The sequence below is a fragment of the Trichosurus vulpecula genome, chromosome 1 (assembly GCF_011100635.1).
Source record: "Trichosurus vulpecula isolate mTriVul1 chromosome 1, mTriVul1.pri, whole genome shotgun sequence".
NCBI lineage: Eukaryota > Metazoa > Chordata > Mammalia > Diprotodontia > Phalangeridae > Trichosurus > Trichosurus vulpecula.
The window spans coordinates 334421697-334441192 of NC_050573.1; the positions used below are offsets into that span (position 1 = coordinate 334421697).

Sequence of the window (19496 nt, forward strand, 5' to 3'; positions counted from 1 at the left end):
TGACAATTGTCTCCATTTCAACTCCTATTTCCTTGCAGAGTAGTAGTAAAAAACTAAAAGAAGCCATAAGGACATTGAAAGGGAAAATAAAGTAGTTGGTTGATTGTAATGAACAAAAAAGATTATTTTAAAATCCAAGATTTACTGAATTTAGGATTTTGTAAAAGAACAAAATATAACTCACCCCACCCTTCCAATCTTCAATGGCCCTCCCAAATAACTGACTGTAAAATGGTGGAGCAACTGGGCTTCTTTTTCTCCTTTTCAGAACTTGAGACATGTGACCTGACCTTATATATGAAACTTCTGGTGAATAGTGAAATTTTGGGTCAGAAAACAATATAATCAAGTACCATAAGCAAGTTCTATGTTAACCCATCCAGCTACATTTTGTAGCTGTTAAAGATTACTAGAATTTAGATGTATAAACACTTCATAATCAAGACACAACCATTATATAAGAGAAAATTTTAATCTTTTTATTTGTAAGCACACTAAGAGGCATCCATTTAATAGACCACAAAAATCTAGAAGCCTAAAGCTTTTAAGAATCTGGTGAAGGGCCAGCATCCAACAACCAATGTGATTTGATTTGGGCCATGCTGCTTGTTAACACTATGGAACCTTATAGGAACAATTGCCCTCACTCTAAACGTCTCCACAGTCAATTAGCATTTCCATTTTGCCATTCTTTAAGGACACAGACTATCAATAACATGGAAACGAAAATAACATAAAGGTTTAAACTACATGTTCAGAAAAGTAACCATTTTCTCTTCACTAGATTTTGAAGGCCATCTTGTTTGTGTGCTTTCCAGTAGTAAACTTCCCTAAGCAGTGATGCCAGAGGCACCACCCAGATCACTTCATGGTCAGCAGATCTGATTTAATCAAATGATCCAATAGAAAATCATGTGCGGGAGGACAAAGGATGAAAAGATAGATACTATAAGTAGTATCGTTACTTGTAATAAAATACTGGAGAAGGGAAGCTGTCATTTATTAATAAGTATAGAAAGACAGGACACAGTAAATTGCACCTTTAATATTTTAGGGATATAGTTGGATTTTTAAAAAATTTTAACATTGTCACATTCATCATTAAGAAAGCAAGAAATGACATCCTGTAGGAAAAGAACGTTCCCCTCCTTCCCCCAAAGACCTGCCATTACATCCCTGGGTCTAAGGCAACATTTAGGCCTTTGTTCCACCGCTTCTGATGCGAGGTTGGTTAGTGATGGAGAGGATCAAGCTGCCTATGTCCCTCTCCACACCCAGCTCTCTGGCGCATGCGTGAGGCAAAGACAAAGGAATAGGTAATTACAGTCCAGTTTCATTCATTTTCACCGCAGTACTGGTCTATTAGCAAGAGCAGCAATATCTTGGGGTGGATTCAGCCGGGCATACAAGAAAGACATTGATGTTTGAGTGTTTACTCAACAAACTAAACATCTGGGAAGAAGCTTCAGGGGAAGTAGGGTCATGGTATTCATACAGATTATTCTAAAAATGTATAGATGCTGTTTGCTTCAGTGCAGGAAAAAATTACAGGGACAGGCGGAGTCCATGTAGTTTCATGGCTGAAATCTTTATGGTAGCACGGGGATAAGGATCCCAGCAAAGCATTCGATGAATATTCATGGAAAAACTGCGCTTCCGAGCCAGGCAGTTTGCTTGCAATTAAGAAATGCGATAGTCATCCGGCTCTGTAAATTTGGTTGGGGGGTGGAGGGGGTAGAGGTTTGGTGGGAGAGAATGAAGGGAGGGCGAGGAGGGCGGGAACCGAAGGCTGATTGCAGCGTTAGTTCGGTTTAGGCACAAGCCGCTAAACCTCAAACATTTGCATAAAGCGTTGACCACAGTGGGATTAAACCCCGTTTCCGCGCAGCTAGCATGCTGTCAATTCCAAGCAGATACACCAGTGACCAGTCACTGAATTAAAAACACGGAGCGCCTTTACTTAACACTAGGAAGGATAAATTAATTATCCAACAATTACAATAGGTTAGTGGAAAGATAATATTGCCATGTCGAAGGCTAGAGCTATGAGTGGCTAAGCATTTGTTTTCAGATTAATGTTTTAATGCCTGTATATCTTGATATCCTGGCTCCCCAAAGTCAAAGATCCTAAAACTGCCACAGGTAAATATAGCCAATTTCTAAAAGCAGCACCCTATTCCCGTCTCCCTTCTAGTTAAGGTACCAAGAGATCCCCCATTTCTTCACCCTTCCTCCTCCCCACCCCCACCCCACCCCATCCCTATCTCCACCCCCATTCGAGCCCCTCCATCTTTTCTCTCTGCCATACCCCTAGCATGAACCATTAATTCGCTCCACTAACACATGCTTTTTTTAAACCCTCAAAAAACTGCTTTCCACCCAAGTTAAAGCGTGTGTGTGTGTGTGTTTTATATTCAATAGCTTCCCTCCATGGCTATGCTCTCCAACCCACTACACACCGCACCCCCCCTCCCCAACATTTAATCACTCCCATCCCAATCCTTGCCTCCCTGTCTTTACAAATAGAGCAAACTTTGAACAATTATTTCGATCCTGTTGGAAGCCTGGCATTAATTCGTAGCTCTCTCCTTACAGAAGCCAGAGGCTCGTCCTGAGCCCAGCCAGGCGGCTCCTCTGTTTGAATGTGGAGGCGTTTCCCCCATTCCACTCCTTCAAATTCAGCCCCCCACCTTCCCGCTCCCGGGGAAGAAAGAAGGGGATCGGGGAAGGAGAGAGAAGAGAAGGGAGGCAGGAGGCAAAGGGGCTCCAAAGCAATGCTTCCCCACGTATGCAATGTTTAAGTGGTAGAAAGGAGATGCTCCTCCTTACCTGGATTTGTTCTCTTTTCCGCCCCCTCGGTGTATGTGAGGTGCGCCCTGGTGTCACCAAGAGAGCTTCGGGGAGCCTAGGGTCCGCTCGGCTGGGGCTGGGTGGCGGGATGTCTCTCCCGGGCTCTAGAGCGGAGACTGGAGTGAGGGGAGCCTATTGGAGCAATGCCGCCGCTGCTACTGCCGCCGCCGCCGCTGCTGCCTCTGCATTTCTCATTCTCCCTCCCCTCGCCTGCCTCCCTCCTTCCCTTCCCCCCTCCCTCGTTCCCTCCCTCTTCCCCGCCTGCCTCCCCTCCCCCTTCGCCTCTTGGTAACAGTCTATGGGTAGTTCAAAAGCCACGCCAGCTCCGAGTGTGTATTTGCTGCCCCCCCCCCCGCCCCCCGCTCTGATTGCTTTATTTATTGGAAAGACTCCGCTCCCGCTCACACCCAGTCTTAAGGGGGCGTCGAGACCCAACGTTTTAAGGAGAGGTGCTAAGAGCTCTGGGACGCAGGGTCCATAAGTGTACCTTGCTTGCAACAGCTAACCTTTTCAAACAGTGCTACCAGTTAGCGGGGATCCTAGCATTCGGGAGAAGAGGATTCTTCCCCCTCGCTATTGCCAGAAATTCTCGGCGTGGGAAGACACTGGTGTTTGGGGGGCTACGGGAAGGTTATTGTTCCCTCAGCCCGAGGGACTGAAGTGCATGAGACTGAGACCGCTACGGCAGCAAACATCCCTTTTCTTCTCTTCGGTAGACGAGATGGTCTTAGCTCCGAACCACCCAGAAGGCCAGAGGCTCGGCAGCGTGGCTCTTCCAACTTCGGGGGAGATAAACAGAGGTCGACGAGCCCGTTGGCTAAATGCGCGCAAGTGCCTGGACTGTGACTGGGAAAGGGAGTGCTTCTGCTTAGCCCCCGGCGCCGACAAAGACAAGAGGCACAGGGAATTAGGAAAGCAAGAGAAAGGAAGAAAAAAGCCAAGGAAGCGGGTCTGTCCTGGTAAAGAGAAAAGGGGGTGGGGAGCAGCCACGCCTCAAGTGAAGGGATCATTTCGAGGCATCTAGCAGCTGTCCAGCTAAAGAACCGCACGTTTCCAACCTCTGACAAATTGTGGCAAGTTAATGTTGGCAAAAAGCTGCCACGAGTATGTAAAACCGATACACCAATTAATTCCCCAAATACAACGTGTTGGGAAATCTGCACACCTGGCTTCCGTTTTGGAAAGAAGGAAATAAAAAAATGAAAGGGAGGAAAACTTTCAATTAACAGCTGTTAGATTTGATTAAAGCGAAATTTACTTTGGGGTAAAAAGCTTCAATGTCCAGGACTTGAACTTCCATTTGCAGCATTTTGGCGCCCCCTTCCTGCACTACCGAAACGTTCCTATTTCCCTCAAATTCTAGGAAGAACTGGATTATTGATTAATTGGAGCAGGGTTTTAGACAGGAATTTGTATCTCAGAAGTGGCCATCACCATCCAGAGTCTGTGCAATTAAATGCAATTAAAATTAGGAGGAGATAGACGTCAAGGATATAAATGTGTCCGCATTTAGGTTGGGAAAAGGTAAGTCCTTTTATTGACGTGGAAAATAGTTTCTAAGTAGGTTGGCTCATAATTTGAAAGGGGAAGAAGAGTTCCTTCATTTAAAAAAAGATAGGGATAAAAACAATCAATTTACCTTAATCGTGATCAGGCAAATAGTTCTGCAATTGCGTTGTGATACATTAGATGTATCACAATGTAGTAAATGTTTATTTACTGTCAGTAATTTATTTACAGTTAAATTAGACTGTATCACTGTATGCAATTTGCCAACAGTTAAATTCTCCAACTACCATATGCCAAGGGAATGAAATTTTCATTTTTTAAGCAAATGAAACAGCAGAAAAATCAATGTTATTGGAGTGTAGGAAAGTAAATTATATGCAGTGTATAACATCTCACTGCAAAGCATACCATTTTCTTAACACTCGTCAATCTAGACATTTCAAGCCTTGGTTATTGATTTCTCATCTTAGTAGGTAAGTTATTTTTGTTTGTTTTTGGGCACCACATATTTTCAATTCTGTGCCTAAGTCAGTGTGAGGTATTTTATTTATCAAAGGATGGCAAGACAAAAGCAACCCATTATGTAAGATTTCACATTTAGGGTTTATTCCTAATCTTCAGATTTGTACATTGTTTTTAACATGAAATTCTTATTAAGTACTACCTTTTGTAGAGGCTTGTTTTTTCATGATGAGGAAAACAACCCTTTCCGACATTGTGATTGGAATACAGATCCTCTACTGCCATAGAAACTAGACAGGGAAAAAATCCTCAAACCAACAATGAGAAGGACAGGTCCACTGAAATTCATCTTCTATCATATTCAGCTCTTCTCCTGAAGCTTAAAAAAGGGACTCTGCTTTTATAGAATAATAGTCTGACAGCACACTAATCCTAAGTGGAAGATTTTCCTTGAACTCCCTCCCATGCAAAAGACTGCCTGAATTCAACAACTTCATAGCTTTAAAATCCTCATTTAGTACAGTTTCCAATCACACATCCAGACGAATGAATCCTGGTATGATGTGTGTTTGTGTGTGTGTGTGTGTGTGTGTGGCCTTGGAAAGGCTGAAAAGGTTTGATTTAGAGAATGCACAGGAATGAATTTGAAACCTCCTACATTTAGGAAGATTGATTTCCTTTCTTTGTAAATTAAAAGTTTATTTTATTTTTCATGAAGATCTGCCTTCTCTTTCTCTCTCATGCCACACCCCTCCTCCTCACCCTGAGGAAACAAGAAAAACTGAACCCAGGTTGAAAGTTTGCATTGTCACAAAATATTCCCTATGTGCACCCCCCAAAAGTCTCAAAGTTAATAATGTTTTATTGGGGTTCTCTATTTGCTAAAAATCAAATAAATCATACAAAAAATTACTTAAGAACGTATTTTGCCTGTTTTATTGCCAAACCTTGAGTTGTTCAGAAACTTAACCTTCTGAGAACTTTTCTTATCTTGCAAATGGTTCAAATATTTTCTTAGGCTAAACCTAGACTCAAAAGTGAAGTTCTTTATCATTTAAAGTGACAATAATTGTTTACATTTACAAAGTAATTTGCTCACATTGTTTGAGCCAAACATTACCACCCTTTGTGTTAGCATAAGTATTATCCTCGTTTTGCAAATGGAGAAAATGGGAGGTTCATTAAAGTGAATTGACTTACCCAGAATCACAATAGAAGTGGCAAAGGTATGACTCAACCCGGGACTTTGGACTCCTTTACACTGAAATCTGTCCCTTTAAAATGCTGGTATTCCTTGCTTTAAATATAACCAATATGCACAAATATAAATTTGTGACAAAATTATACTAAAGGATCCATGACAAAGTTTTTTTAATTGAAAGCTTTTCCAGAGTATTTAAAATATTATTCCATTGGGGGAGGGAAAATCATTCTAACAGTTGATTTTTTTTTTTTGCAATTGTATGTACTCTTTCCATATTTATTGAGATTGTCACCAGTGGGCTGCCCAACTAGACCACACCAACCCACAAAATAAACAAAAAAATGAAATGGCATTCTGCCCTGTGTAAGTGGAAGGGTAACAAAAATCACAGTTTTCATAAAGTTAGCTATTACCAATTAGTAAACATAGAACTCAAGGAATTGAATGGTACCATTTTTGCCATTCTTATTATAAAGAAAACTAGAATACAGAAGGAAGTTGTGGCTAAATGGCTGGCCCCATTGACAGGTACAGGCTCTGGAAACCCCCAGGAACAATCCTTGAATCTTCCCATTTGATCTGGCCTGAGGCATCTACCGATCTCAATAAACTGGCCTTTCATTGTCTTTTACCTGGCCCCACCCTAGATTTCCCACCCTAGATCCTATCTAGACCTCATTCTCTCTTGGCCACTGGTCCTGGTCCCTGGTGTTCTGGCCCTTCTCTGTTACCTCAGTCACCCCAGCCTTTTGGCCATTCCCATCAAGATCCTCCCTAGAAGAGAGTCAGAGAAGAGGAGGACAGGAAGGGATTGATGGACTAGAGGTCATGCTGAAGGTGAAGAATGCATTCACTGGAAGAGATTGGGAGAAAGACTGATCAGAAAGGGTGGCTTCAGAATCCTGGATCTTAAAAGTAGGATAGTTTCTCTTAATGAAGAACACTGAAACTGGGGTTGAAGTAGTGTCCTAAAGATAGGTAAATGACTCCAACAGTTATTTGGATGAGATGATATAATTTAATGGAATAAATTGCAGGAGGAGAGATTGTTGAAGAATGATAGTGGCAAAGCAAGTGTCTAGAAGGAATGATACAGAAGACTAGACATTTTTTCAATCTGTACAAACTCTTAAAAGCTCCCCAAAATAGGAATTCTACACAAGACTTAAAGCAATTGAAGTTGTTTCCACAGGCCAAGACACCAAGGACGATACCAAGGCAGTAACAGCCTTGTGAACTAACCACAGAGAAGGATAATCCCAAATACTCTCACTTAGCAGCCCTCCCCGCCCCACCACCAGCCACCATACTTCGAAAAAGCACACAACCCAACCCACCAGCTTATGCTCTGGGATCCATTCAGCAAATTCCTTGCTGCTTCAGTCTTTGCCAACATATTTCTACTGCTAATCTCACCCCACCATTCTATGACAAAAAGCAGCAGACCTCACATCTGCCCACCCACTTTCAAGGTAGTACAGGAAGGCAGAACATACTCTGCTCTGCATCAGCACTCACAGAAGTATAAAAACAGAAGGAAGTGGGTAGTACACAAGCATGTATGTGATGAGCTGCATCGTACCTGAGGGAAAGGGGACTAAGTTCTGCTAAAGCCAGTTCTTTCTTCCCAGACCCTCCCCCCAGCCTCCCAAGTCACTTGGGGCAGGAACTGTGGTGAAAAGTGAATTCCCTAGTATGAAAGGAAGCTGTGATAGTTTTGAGACCCAGCCCTTGTGGGGGATCTACCATCCCAGGGAAAGAATTCAAAGACTAAGTAACACAGAAATAAAGCCAGTAAAGTACTAAAACCACCAAAGATTTCAGGATACTTCAGTTTAATACTTAGAGCACAAAGGGATCAAAAAGGAAGATATTAAAATAGATACTAAAACATCTGAACAAACAGAAATGTCTCTATATAAATATTGCAGAATAAAGAAAATTGAACCAACCCTTGATGATATAAAACCATGTGGATTCCCCAAGAGAGCATGGAACCACACAAAGATGTTCCCAACTAATTCAAGAAAAAAATAAGAAATGTGAAAGCAAAAACTAGAAGGAAACAAATGGCAGAATCTACGACAGGCACAGCAGAAATAATTAGCAAAATAGAAAAACTTCCTCTCACTCTCTACCATCTCACTTCCAACCTCATCGTTCAACTGAAACTGTTCTCTCCAAAGTTACCAGGGATCTCTTAATTGCCAAGTCCAATGACCTTTTCTCAGTCCCCATCTTCCTTGAGCTCTCTACAGCCTTTGCCCCTCTTGATCCTCCTCTTCTTGATACCCTCTCCTCTCTAGGTTTTTGAAATACTACTCTCTTATGGTTCTCTCTTTTTTTTAATTTTTAGTTTACAACACACGGTTCTACATAGTTTTGAGTTCCAGATTTTCTACCCTCCCTCCCCCCTCCCTCCCCAAGATGGCATGGAATCTCATATTACTACCACGTATAACTTCGCATTGAATTAATTTATACACTAGTCAAGTTGTGGAGAAGAATTATGACCAATGGAATGAATCATCTCATGGTTCTCAATACCTATCTGACCACTCCTCATTTTCCTTTGCTAGATCTTTACATAGGTCATGCCCCCTAATTTTGGGCATCCCACAGGGTTCTGTCCCGGGCTCTCTTTTCTCTCCATACTACTTGGTGATCTCATTTACTCCCATGGATTCAGTTATCATCTCTACATTTATGATTCTCAAATCTATTTATCTAGTTTTAACCTTTCAGTTCACCTCCAGTTGCATATCTCTAACTAATATCTCAAACTGGATATCCTGGAAATCTCTTAAACTCAACATGTCCAAAACTGAACTCATTATCTTTTCCCTAAACTCTTCCTCCTTCCAAACTATACTATTACTATACTAACACACTATCCTCCTAGTCCCCCACATTCACAACCTATGTATCATTCTTGAGTCCTCATTATATTTTAATTCCCTGCCCCATGTCCAAATCCATCAATTTTACCTTTGTAACATCTCTTGAATAGGCCCCCTTCTCTCCTCCGATACTGCTATCACCCTGCTACAGGCCTTCATCTCCTCACACCTGGACTATTGCAATAGAGTACTGGTTGGTCTGCCTGCCACAAGTTTTTCCTTACTAAAATCCATCCTCTACTCAGCTGCTAAAGTGATTTTCCTGAAGTCCAGATCTAACCATATCGTACTCCTACTCAATAAACTGCAATGGCTCCCTATCATCTCCAGAATCAGATTTAAAATCCTCTTTATGGTGTTAAAAGCTCTTCATAACCCAGTCTGCCCCTCCCCCCCACCCCCACCTTTCTATTCTTAAACCTTACATATACACAGGCTTCCTACTGCTACTCTTCTATCCAATGACACTGGCTTCTTTGCTGTCCCTCTCACAAGATACTCTGTCTTCTGACCCTGGGTGGTTTCATTGGCTTTACCCCATGCCTGAAATGTTCTTCCCCTTTATCTCTGCCTTCTGTTTTCCCTTCAAGTCCCCATTAAAATCTCATCTTCTACAAGAAGTCTTTTACTCTGATTTCCTATATATCCTGTACATAAACTGTTTTTACCTATTGTCTCCCCCATTATATTGTTTGGGGGCAAGGACTGTATTTTGCATTTCTTTGTATTCCTAAGCACATAGTACATGCTTAATAAATGTTTATTAGTTAACTGAATGACTAACTGCCTCACAGTGGCATGTGTTTCCAAGAATGCAAAAGAGAGAACAATTGATTGGGAGTACAAATATATTGAAGTAAAGGACAATCTAAAAGAGAAGCAAAATGCAATAATGTTGAAGAGCCTATGTTGTTTATATAAGCAAAATACATTGATCTAGAAAATGGGATGTGTAAAACAATTTAAAAATCATAGGCCGCCCAGAAGAACATGACAGGTTAAAAATACGAACACCACAATGCAAGATACATTCAGTAGGGGCCCATACTTAACTAAATATCTGAAACTTGACCACATCCCCTAAATATCTAGGCAATTTCTGAGAAGACAAAGCAAAGTCCCACAAAATCATGTACTATCTAAACTCAAATTCCTGTTCTTACCCAGTATGTGGCTTTTGGAAATTCCTTAATCCTAGTTCCCAGTTTCGGGAGCCTCTCTGTTGGGAAAGGGTATCTAAGACAATTTCTGGGAACTTCAGAATACAAAAAAAAAAAAAATGAGTGCCAATGGAAAGAATCTATAGGTGTCCTCCAGAAAACAAAAACAAAATTCTATGCTTCAAACTCCAAGAGACATAGTGGCTAAATTTAATAATTCCAAGGAAAAACAAATTTTGCAAGAGAGCAAGCTCTTCAAATATAAAGGAGAGAAAATTCAAATAACACAAGACTATTCTGCACCCATCACAAACCATAGAAGGGAATGGAATAATGTGTTCAGAAAAGCAAAGGAGCTCAAGATGCAACCCAAAATGTTAAGTAAAGAGATGTTCAAAAAAGGAAAAGCATTTGAAACATTCCTACACACACACACACACACATATATGCATGCATGTGCACATGATCAAATTGAAAAATTGTCTGGAAGAGGAAGTAGAAAGAAAAGAACTAAGATGTAGAAGAGGAGTAGCAAAGTAGTTCCAGTTCACCTTCATAGTCTTCCCCTAACATTCCTCCTACCTCCAACTCCTTTTCCTGAATTCTTATAGAGTTCCTGTCTTCCTTTCCAGGACATAGCATGATCCCAAACACTCTGTCCTCAAGAATTACATATGGAGAACCATTAACAAGGTTGGAGGGGAACATCCCATCTGCTACAGGCAGGATAAAGTTGGAACTGCTGCCTGGGTGAAAGTGTTTATTCAGCAAAACCTAGACTACAAGCCATATGTTGTGTAGTTCGAGGACACATTATTAGTATAGCATGTAAATGTGCGTGTTTCCTGCTTTCCTAAAACATTTATAAATTCAAAAAAGTCAAATAGAATGTTACCCTTAGTTTTTTTATTTCATTTCAGATTGGTTTTACTACTATTTAAAGTATACTATTCATACATTGAAGTCAAACGAGATGTCCAAGTCAGAAAGGCTCCATTACACAATTACTTTCTGTAACAAAGGAGAAGGACAGAAATCCAAGAACTTTTTCTACCCCATCCATGACTTTGTTATTCAAAAAACAAAGCTGAAATTCTTACATGGTTCTTTTAATGGGAGCCTACACTTGACCAAATATCTGAAACTTGACCACATCCTCTAAATATCAAGGCAATTTCTGAGAAGACAAAGTGAAGTCCCACAAAATCATGCACTATCTAAACTCAAATCCCTGTTCTTACCCAGTATGTGGCTTTTGGCAATTCCTACTTCCTTGTTTCTGGAGCTTCTCTGCTGGGAAAGGGTATCTAAGAAAGCCTGAGCAAACATAAGTCTCAGAAATTAAATGCAAAATACTCCCAACTTTGTGTTACCGAAGATTTACACTAGATGAAAGGCAAATATTCAGTGGCAGGCTTTTTTTCCTTTTTTTAAATCTACCATTACTAATCCACTCCTCTCTTCATGGGCACTACAATGGTGTTTTCAGCCCTTCCAACACCATGACCATCTCTCTTCACCCCTCTTTTCAATTCCAAAATAAAGAAAAGTTATGGATTTACTCAAACACATCATGTTCTCTACATTTCCTAATGGCCTTTTACCAATAAATCTCACCTAGTTATGTTTTTTACTCTGCTTTCCTCCAGATCTTGTGTTGACTTAGTCTGCTCCTTTATTTATCTTCTTATTCTTTCCCCCCTAGTCAGTTTCTTCTGTTCATATTCCTATTTCCCTATTTTCTATATGCAGCTAAGTGGCACAGTAGTCCAAACCCTGGGTCTAGAATGAGGAACATCTGAGTTCAGATTTGGTATCAGATGCTTACTGGCTTTGTGACCCTGGTGTAACAACAATGTGCTTGCTGCTACTGTGACTATGTAAGACCAACAACACCAGTACACAGAAGGCTGCCAGCACAGGTTCTTTGATCTACTTTTCTAAGGAAAGCAACTTTAAGGGGTTAACAATCCCACTTTAAATATATATACCATTCACTTCGTTCAGGGGAAAAAGCTAGCACCTTGAACTTCAGAGAAAATACAAACAGAAATTACAAGCAGAAATTATATAAAGAGAGCAAATAACACACAGAGATCAACAGACAGGCCTCTTACCTGTCTGACTAAATCACAATAGTTACCAACATCTGGGTTTTCTCCAAGGGTAGGGGGGTGGGGTGCTTGACAATGGCTACCCAGAGACTCCACACCAACACTCTTCCAATGAGTGAGAGCCCCAAACAAAATGCTAACCTCTGAGTTTATATACCCTGTTCAGGTACCCAAGGCTTCATACCTAATCAGCAAAAGGGTGTGGACCTGGCACTTGATTACGTTAGCATTCTCAAAGAGAAAACAGTAAAAAGTCCCACCTAATTATGAATACACCTGGACAAGTCACTTAACCTCTGTCTGCCTCAGTTTTCTCAACTGTAAAATGGTGATAATAATAGCATATACCTCCCAGGGTTGCTATGTATGAGTCTCAAAGAAGATAATATTTGTGAGGTGCTTGGTAAATGATTGCTTCCTTACTATTAATAAACCATTATATTTTTCCTCCTATCCTGTTTCCTCTCAGTTTATCTATGACCTATCACAAATTAACATTTACAAATATCTTAATAGGTATGTATAAGATAGTATTTATAAGACAGTTTTCGTTTATAGCAAACACACACTTTTACTTCAAAATAGCTGAGGTATAGGTTTTATTTATTACCGGTGTCCTTAGGCACTAAAATGCTAAAATGATGGTCTTACTGCAGGATTAATTTCAGCATTTTCTATAAATTATTATCATTGCTTGAACTATAGAACCATTGCAACTTCATGATGTGTTGTGGTGGAACCGTCTCAAAGAATCCAGAGTCAGACCACTTCCAATCCAAGTGTAGGCATTTATTGAGATTGACACCTCTCATGAAGCAGGGTAAGTTCCAAGAGGAACTAGAAACTTCAGGGAAAGCAAGATGGATTTTTATAGGGTAAAGAAGCAATTCCATAACAGAAATTAATACTAAAAAGGCAAGAGGAGTTTGTTAAGGGATTAGGTAATAGGTGAGGGGTCCCAGCTGCAGTGGAACTGTGCATGTGATTACCCACAATGCATACAGAAAAACCCTCGGGGTAGGAGTAAGTATGTATGATGATATAATAAGCCTCTCTACATCACAAGTTCACCTAAAGGACAGCTTCTTCTATGATAACCCAGCACAGGTACCTATTTAGGGAAAGTCCCTTCTATTGTTTTGGGTTCCACATCCTGCTTGGGCATCCTGCTGGTGCTGATTTCTGATTGGCTGAGTATTGTAGTCCTGTCTGAGACTAGATGGATGTGGTTGTGGTTGAGTGCATGGACACACATGCTGTTTCTGTGGGAAATATGAGGAATGGGTCTGGGGGCAGTGGCTAGCTAGAGGCAGTGGCTTGAATCCTATCACACGGATCTGAGAGAAATATGAATTCGTGGACACACCTGTTGTTCCAGTGAGCAGTGAAGAAGTTAGGATATTGGGGGGGGAGGGGGCTAGGTAGGGGCAGTGGGCCTGCTGTTCAGAGAGGCCTATAAGGAAGTTAGAGTATTGGGGCTGGGGGCAGCTTTATTGGGATTCTATCAGAACCTTAGAGTACTAGAGAATTACTGTAGATATAGAAAGGCCCTCCAAGATTTTCTAATCCAATTCCCTCATTTTATAGAAAATGAATGCCAGAAGAGCAAAATGATTTGCCCAAGGTCACACAATTAATAAATAGAAATGCTAGAATTTAAACCCAGTTCTTTTTTGTTTGTTTTTTGGCAGGACAATTGGGGTTAAGTGACTTGTCCAAGGTCACACAGCTAGTACATGTGTCAAGTGTCTGAAGCTGGATCCTCCCGACTCCAGGGCCAGTGCTCTACTCACTGTACCACCTAGCTGCCCCAAACCTAGCTCTTTTGACTGTAAATTGAGCAGTCTTACCATTGTACCATGCTGTACCCACATATCCACATCACCTGTGCTTAAAAACAATCTCAATATGAGACGTACATACTCTGGAACTCCAACTCTAGTTCTAATTTCTTCCTCTGTTCTCATTCAATTCTCAAGTCCATTTAAGATAGATAGACAGATGGACAAATGATAGACATGGAAGATAGAGAGGTGGACAGACAGTTGATAGAGAGATAGACAGAGATGGACAAAAGATAGATGAAACATAGACAGTAGATAGATAGATGGATAGACAGCAGATAGATGAATAGATAGATAATTTATTAAACACTTATTATATGCCAGGCACTCTTGTGCACTGAAGATCCAGACATGCAACCATGTCCCTGTCCTCATAGAGCTGATGTTCTAGTGGAAGAAGATAGTCTATAAAAGAAGAATAAAATGGAGGAAAGGGAGAAAGGGAAGCAGGGTAAGGTGGGGAGAATGCAGAAAATGGCATGGAGGCCTGCTTCCTGACCATCAGAGTGGAGGTAGGAGTGGAGTCCTAGGTTCTGGTGGGATGGAGATGGCTGGGCAGTGGGCACATGGTGAAGAGTTTGGTTCTGGACCGAGCCTCTATTCTTATTCAAGTACTTTTCTCCCACCTCTGCTCTATCTCCAGTTTGAAATCATTAGATTACTAAAGCAAAGGAGGTTAATTGGGTAAGAGTTAGCTTGTGATCTGGGTGTAAGATGAACAAGATAACTAGATATTTAATTGTGATGCTGCCTGGCTCCAAGTTTTCCTATCCACACTGACCTCTAGTGTTTGAAACTTTATTTCAGCAACTTTATTTCACTTTCCTAAACACTGATGAGCTTAGCAGCTATTCTTGACCTCAATTCCATTTACTGAATATATTTTTCCTCAAATCCTTCACACTCTTTGCTTCCAACCTAATCTTGATAGCCTGACTCTGACTTTTGATTGCTGCTTTTGAGGGGCTCTCTGAATGTTCTTGACCCTGGTTAAGTGCTTATGACCATGAACTGCATACTGGCCCTAAGCGATCTTTTCATAACAACGTAGGTGGAAAGGCCTTAACTTTTTCCCTTGATAAAAAATCCCCAAAGTTGAGAAAAACTAAACACAAAGAAGCAAAAGTCTCAGATGTGAGATTGCTAATTGGGTTTTTTTTTTAATGTGATCATGTGGTGATATTTATGCTAAGTGAGCCTAGAATGTTCATACAGGAATGGCTCTATTAATTTTAATTGATTCCTCAAAAACACAACTTTAAGTGAAATACTTGGGGGGAGGAGGTAGTGCAGTTAGGTTTTTTTTAACAAAAATAGTAAAAAATTGTATTCTTGACCTTTGTTGGTAACCTTATTGCTAGAAAAAAAAAAACACCTTGAAATCTGTCCTTATAGAGACCTGAGAGTATGAGTATTCGTGGGGAATGTGCCAGAATACATTAACAGCCTCAAGGTCTGACAAACTAAATCACCAAAGTGAGGGATCCCCCCGCCCCACCCTCACCCCATCCCCTCCTCCAGGTTTTCAACTGATAAGCGGGCAGTTGAGAGGGGTCAGAGAGTCAGAGTCCATCTGAATGATGGAATTTGTAAGGATGGAATGGAAAGACCAACTACTAAATAAAAAATTGGCCAGAGGGTGGGGTGGGAAAGGTGTTGGCTTGGCTGCAGGACAAAAAGCAGACCGAAAGGGGTTTCCCTGGGGGCTAGTGAAGATGTTTCCCTGAGACTGAATGGGGAGCTAAATAATCCACTACATCCTGGAAGGGGGTTAGAAAGAGGAGTTAATTGTTTCCTTTTCAGGAATCTGGTAGTCTCTAAGATCTAAGTATAGATGGTAGTTCTTACAAGAGCCTGCATGTTGTTTTTCTTTAAAAACAGCAACTTTTTAAGCTATTCCCACAGCCAGAAGAGAAAAATCCATTCCTCAGACAGACAAAAGCAAAAGTCTTTAGGCTTACCCCATCCAACCTGTGGTAGCTGGGGGAGACTAATTGATTAGAACTGGAGCCTGAGTTCAAGAGCCAAATTTCCCTTCCCCTTTCTCAAACTCTCCGTGATTTTTAAACAACCCCACCTTTATGGCTCTCTTTAGTTTTCAGCTTGGCTGAATCCTGGGTCACTTTTTTTTTTCTCTTGTGGAAGGGAGCAGTGTAGGGGTATTTGTTTTAGTAGGTGTTTGTAGAAATTAGAAGCTGTGACCTTTCAGGTAGGAGCGGTAGGAACAAAGAACAAAGACTAAAACCTGGCACCAGACCCAACCCTAGCCAGACTCAGGTCAGAATCACATTATAAAGGTTTTCCTAACAGGGTAGAATTAGGGTTGATTTGTCTGAGATTTTGTTTTGGTTTTGTTTGGGACTGGACTGGCAATTTCATAGTATAATAAACTGATGAAGAAACTCCCTCTACAAATGGATCACCTGCTCTGTAACTTAGTCTCAGAGAATTGCTGGGGGTGAGAGTGGGGAGCATTCTGAGAGGTAAAGTGGACATAACCCCAGGTCACAAAGCCTGTCTGTTTCAGAAGTAAGGCTGGAAACCGGCTTCTCCTGACTTTGAAGCCATTAGCTACAGAAAGCTGCCTCTCCAGTTTTGGGGTATAAGGTATTGATGATGCCGTATGGGGTATATCTGCAATTCATTGAACAGACTAGTGTTGACTTTCTAAATGACACTCTGTCTAGTATTACAACAGTAATTCTAACAATTATTTGATTTTTTTTTACAGGGATACTGTATCTAGTTTCTCTGCCTAATATGAATTGTTTTAAAATAACTACATTTCTTTTGGGGGGGTAGAGGGGTGAAGGCAGGGCAATTGGGGTTAAGTGACTTGCCCAAGGTCACACAGCTAATAAGTGTGTCAAGTGTCTGAGGCCGCATTTGAACTCAGGTCCTTCTGACTCCAGGGCTGGTGCTCTACTCGCTGTGCCACCTTGCTGCCCCCAAATAACTATATTTCTTTATGATTAAAGACCGGGTTTATAATTTTGGCCCCAGATATCTATAGTTGATTTTTTTGAGGAAGCGAATGTGGACAAATGAGGGTTGGTCTATCAGACCTTTAAGTGGCAATAGCTATTTTCTCAACCATATGAATGAGCATATTTCTATAGGCACAAATACTGAAATTAGATGAGCTGAGTTGTTAGAGTTAACAAGCTAGCCTACCTTTTACTCTTTATGCAAGAGGGATTTATAGGTTGTCTGCATCTCATTGTCTTGACCTGCTCAGTGCCTGGGAAGGGAGAGGCGTATGTCTGGCTAATGGTGACAGGCACTCACTCAAGGATTTATCTGTATGTGGGGCATGGTTCACGGGCCCTACGTCTGAGTATGAGAGCCAAAGGCTTATTAGTCAGGCATAGGAGTCAGCTCAATATCAGCATGGCTAACCATGTCCAGAAGGGGTGAAGGAAGAGGTCGTTCAGGCAATACAGAGTAATGGATGAATAGGAGTAAGCATATTGATGCAAAGCAGGTTTATGCCGAGTATTAGTGATGAGCGTACAGTCTCTGGGAACCCCCTTGAGCCCCACCCTGAATCTTCCTACTAGATCTAGCTTTTCATGCCCAAATAGCCTAGCCTCCCTTCCAGTGTTTGGTTGCCTCTGGATTGCCTTCCGGCTGTTTCCCACCCTAGATCACGAACAAAATATCTATACCCTAGCTCTTATTGCCTGTCATCTCCAGGTAGCCACCAGCTATTTTCCACCCTTGAGTCTGACCTCACCCCAGTCACCCCAGTCCACTCTAAACCCCTCCTCTAGTCATCCCAGACTACTCAAGACCACGCTAGATCCCTCCTACAATCTTTGTGTATATAAGTTTCATCTTGCCTCCATGAAGGTGCTCAGATTCCATCTTGAATCTGGCCAGCTTGTGAAAACAAGCAACACAAAGGGTGGGATTTCTTAAGACAACCCATTATGGCAAACCCTTAATAAACTTTGTCTTTTTCCTTGGCTGAGAAGGCTTGAGTCGAATTCTTTCGGCAAGACCCGGCGTGTTGGTACTTTGGGGTGTTGAGTACCCATCAACCCCAAAACTCTTCATTAGCAGACAAGGGGAAATTTGCTCAATTCAGTTAGTTGGAGCATACCAATGGCCCTCCAGTGAGCAGTGAGGGGCAGCTGTGCCATTGAAAGTGCCATCCATTCAGTTGTTTGTGTGTCACCTCCCCCATCAGACCATGAGTTCCCTGAGGGCAGGGACTGTCTTTTGTCTTTCTTTGTATCCCCAAGCACTTAGCATAGCGCCTGACACATTGTAGGTGACTAATAAATGCTTGACTGACTACCACAATGCCTTCATCTGGAGCATAAGGCAATTGGTGAATAATGTTGATTTAAATGTACATGTGTGTAATCTTTTAGAGCTATTTTAATTCTAATTCTTTAAGCTACAAACACCATCAAGAATAAGCTTTTTCCTTTAAAATTCACATACTACTAAATTGAACCTGTTGTGATTTGCCTCCAGAAGCTAGGATGAATGCATTTTCCATTTTCCATAAGAAAAAAATCCTAGCAATACCTGGGAAAAGACAAAATCATGAGAGGTTTCCCACCAAATGTGTCAAATAGCTATTTTCTTTCTCTTCAAAGCTCTCCCTTTTTCAGTGTTATTAAAAGTCGTGTGCTTACAACTGTGAGAGTGCCTGCTAATATAAGTGCAACATTTAAGAAGACAGATTTGCCTCATTCCCTCAGAGCTTTGTGAAGGCAATCATCGGCCAGCCAAATGTTGGTGTGGGAAGGAGGGGGTGGGGGAATAGGGTTGGAGCCAGAGAGGACCACCAGGGAGCATGACGTGGTTGAATTTGTGTCAAGGTGTTGAGGGTACAGTCTCCGGGAACCCCCTTGAATCTGGAATACAGTCTCTGGGAACCCCTTTGAACTTTCCTTGAATCTTCTCACTTGATCCAACCTTGGCCTGAGGCCATTACATTATCATTAGACCCAAATCTCTACCTAGCCTTGCCCTTTATTGTCCATCTACTTCCCACCCTTGATACTATCTGATATCCAAGCCCTCAGCTATTTCCCACCCTTAATCCCATTCTCTTGGTTCCTGGAGTCTGATCTCATCCCAGTCCCATCAAGCTCCTCCTTAGATTCCTCCTCAAGACCTTCCCTAAACCTCCCCCTCCCGCATCACCCCAGGACCACCCTAGATCCCTCCTACAATCTTTGTGTATATAGGTTTCGTCTTGCCTCCATGAAGGAGCTCAGATTCAATATCTAGCTCAGTAGATTGAGTCTGGCCCGCTTGTGAAAACATGTGTCACAAAGGTTAAGATTTCTTAAGACAACCCATTATGGTGAATCCCTAATAAATTTTGTCTTTTTTCTTGTCTGAGAAGGCTCGAGTCGAATTCCATCTGCAGGACTCGGCGTGTTGCTATTTTGGGGTCTCGAGCACCCCTAGAAACATATGGCTCCCTGCCA

At 41.5% G+C, this 19496-nt stretch overlaps 1 protein-coding gene across 1 annotated transcript in view; it reads right to left on the reverse strand.

The window, feature by feature from the left end:
• The window catches only part of BASP1 (brain abundant membrane attached signal protein 1), a 78435-nt gene extending 75322 nt beyond the window's left edge, over positions 1-3113 (reverse strand). The window contains exon 1 of the mRNA XM_036742719.1: positions 2830-3113. The gene's annotated coding sequence lies outside the window, so the exon portion shown is untranslated. The remainder of the gene's footprint in view (positions 1-2829) is intronic.
• Between the last annotated feature and the right edge of the window lie 16383 nt (positions 3114-19496).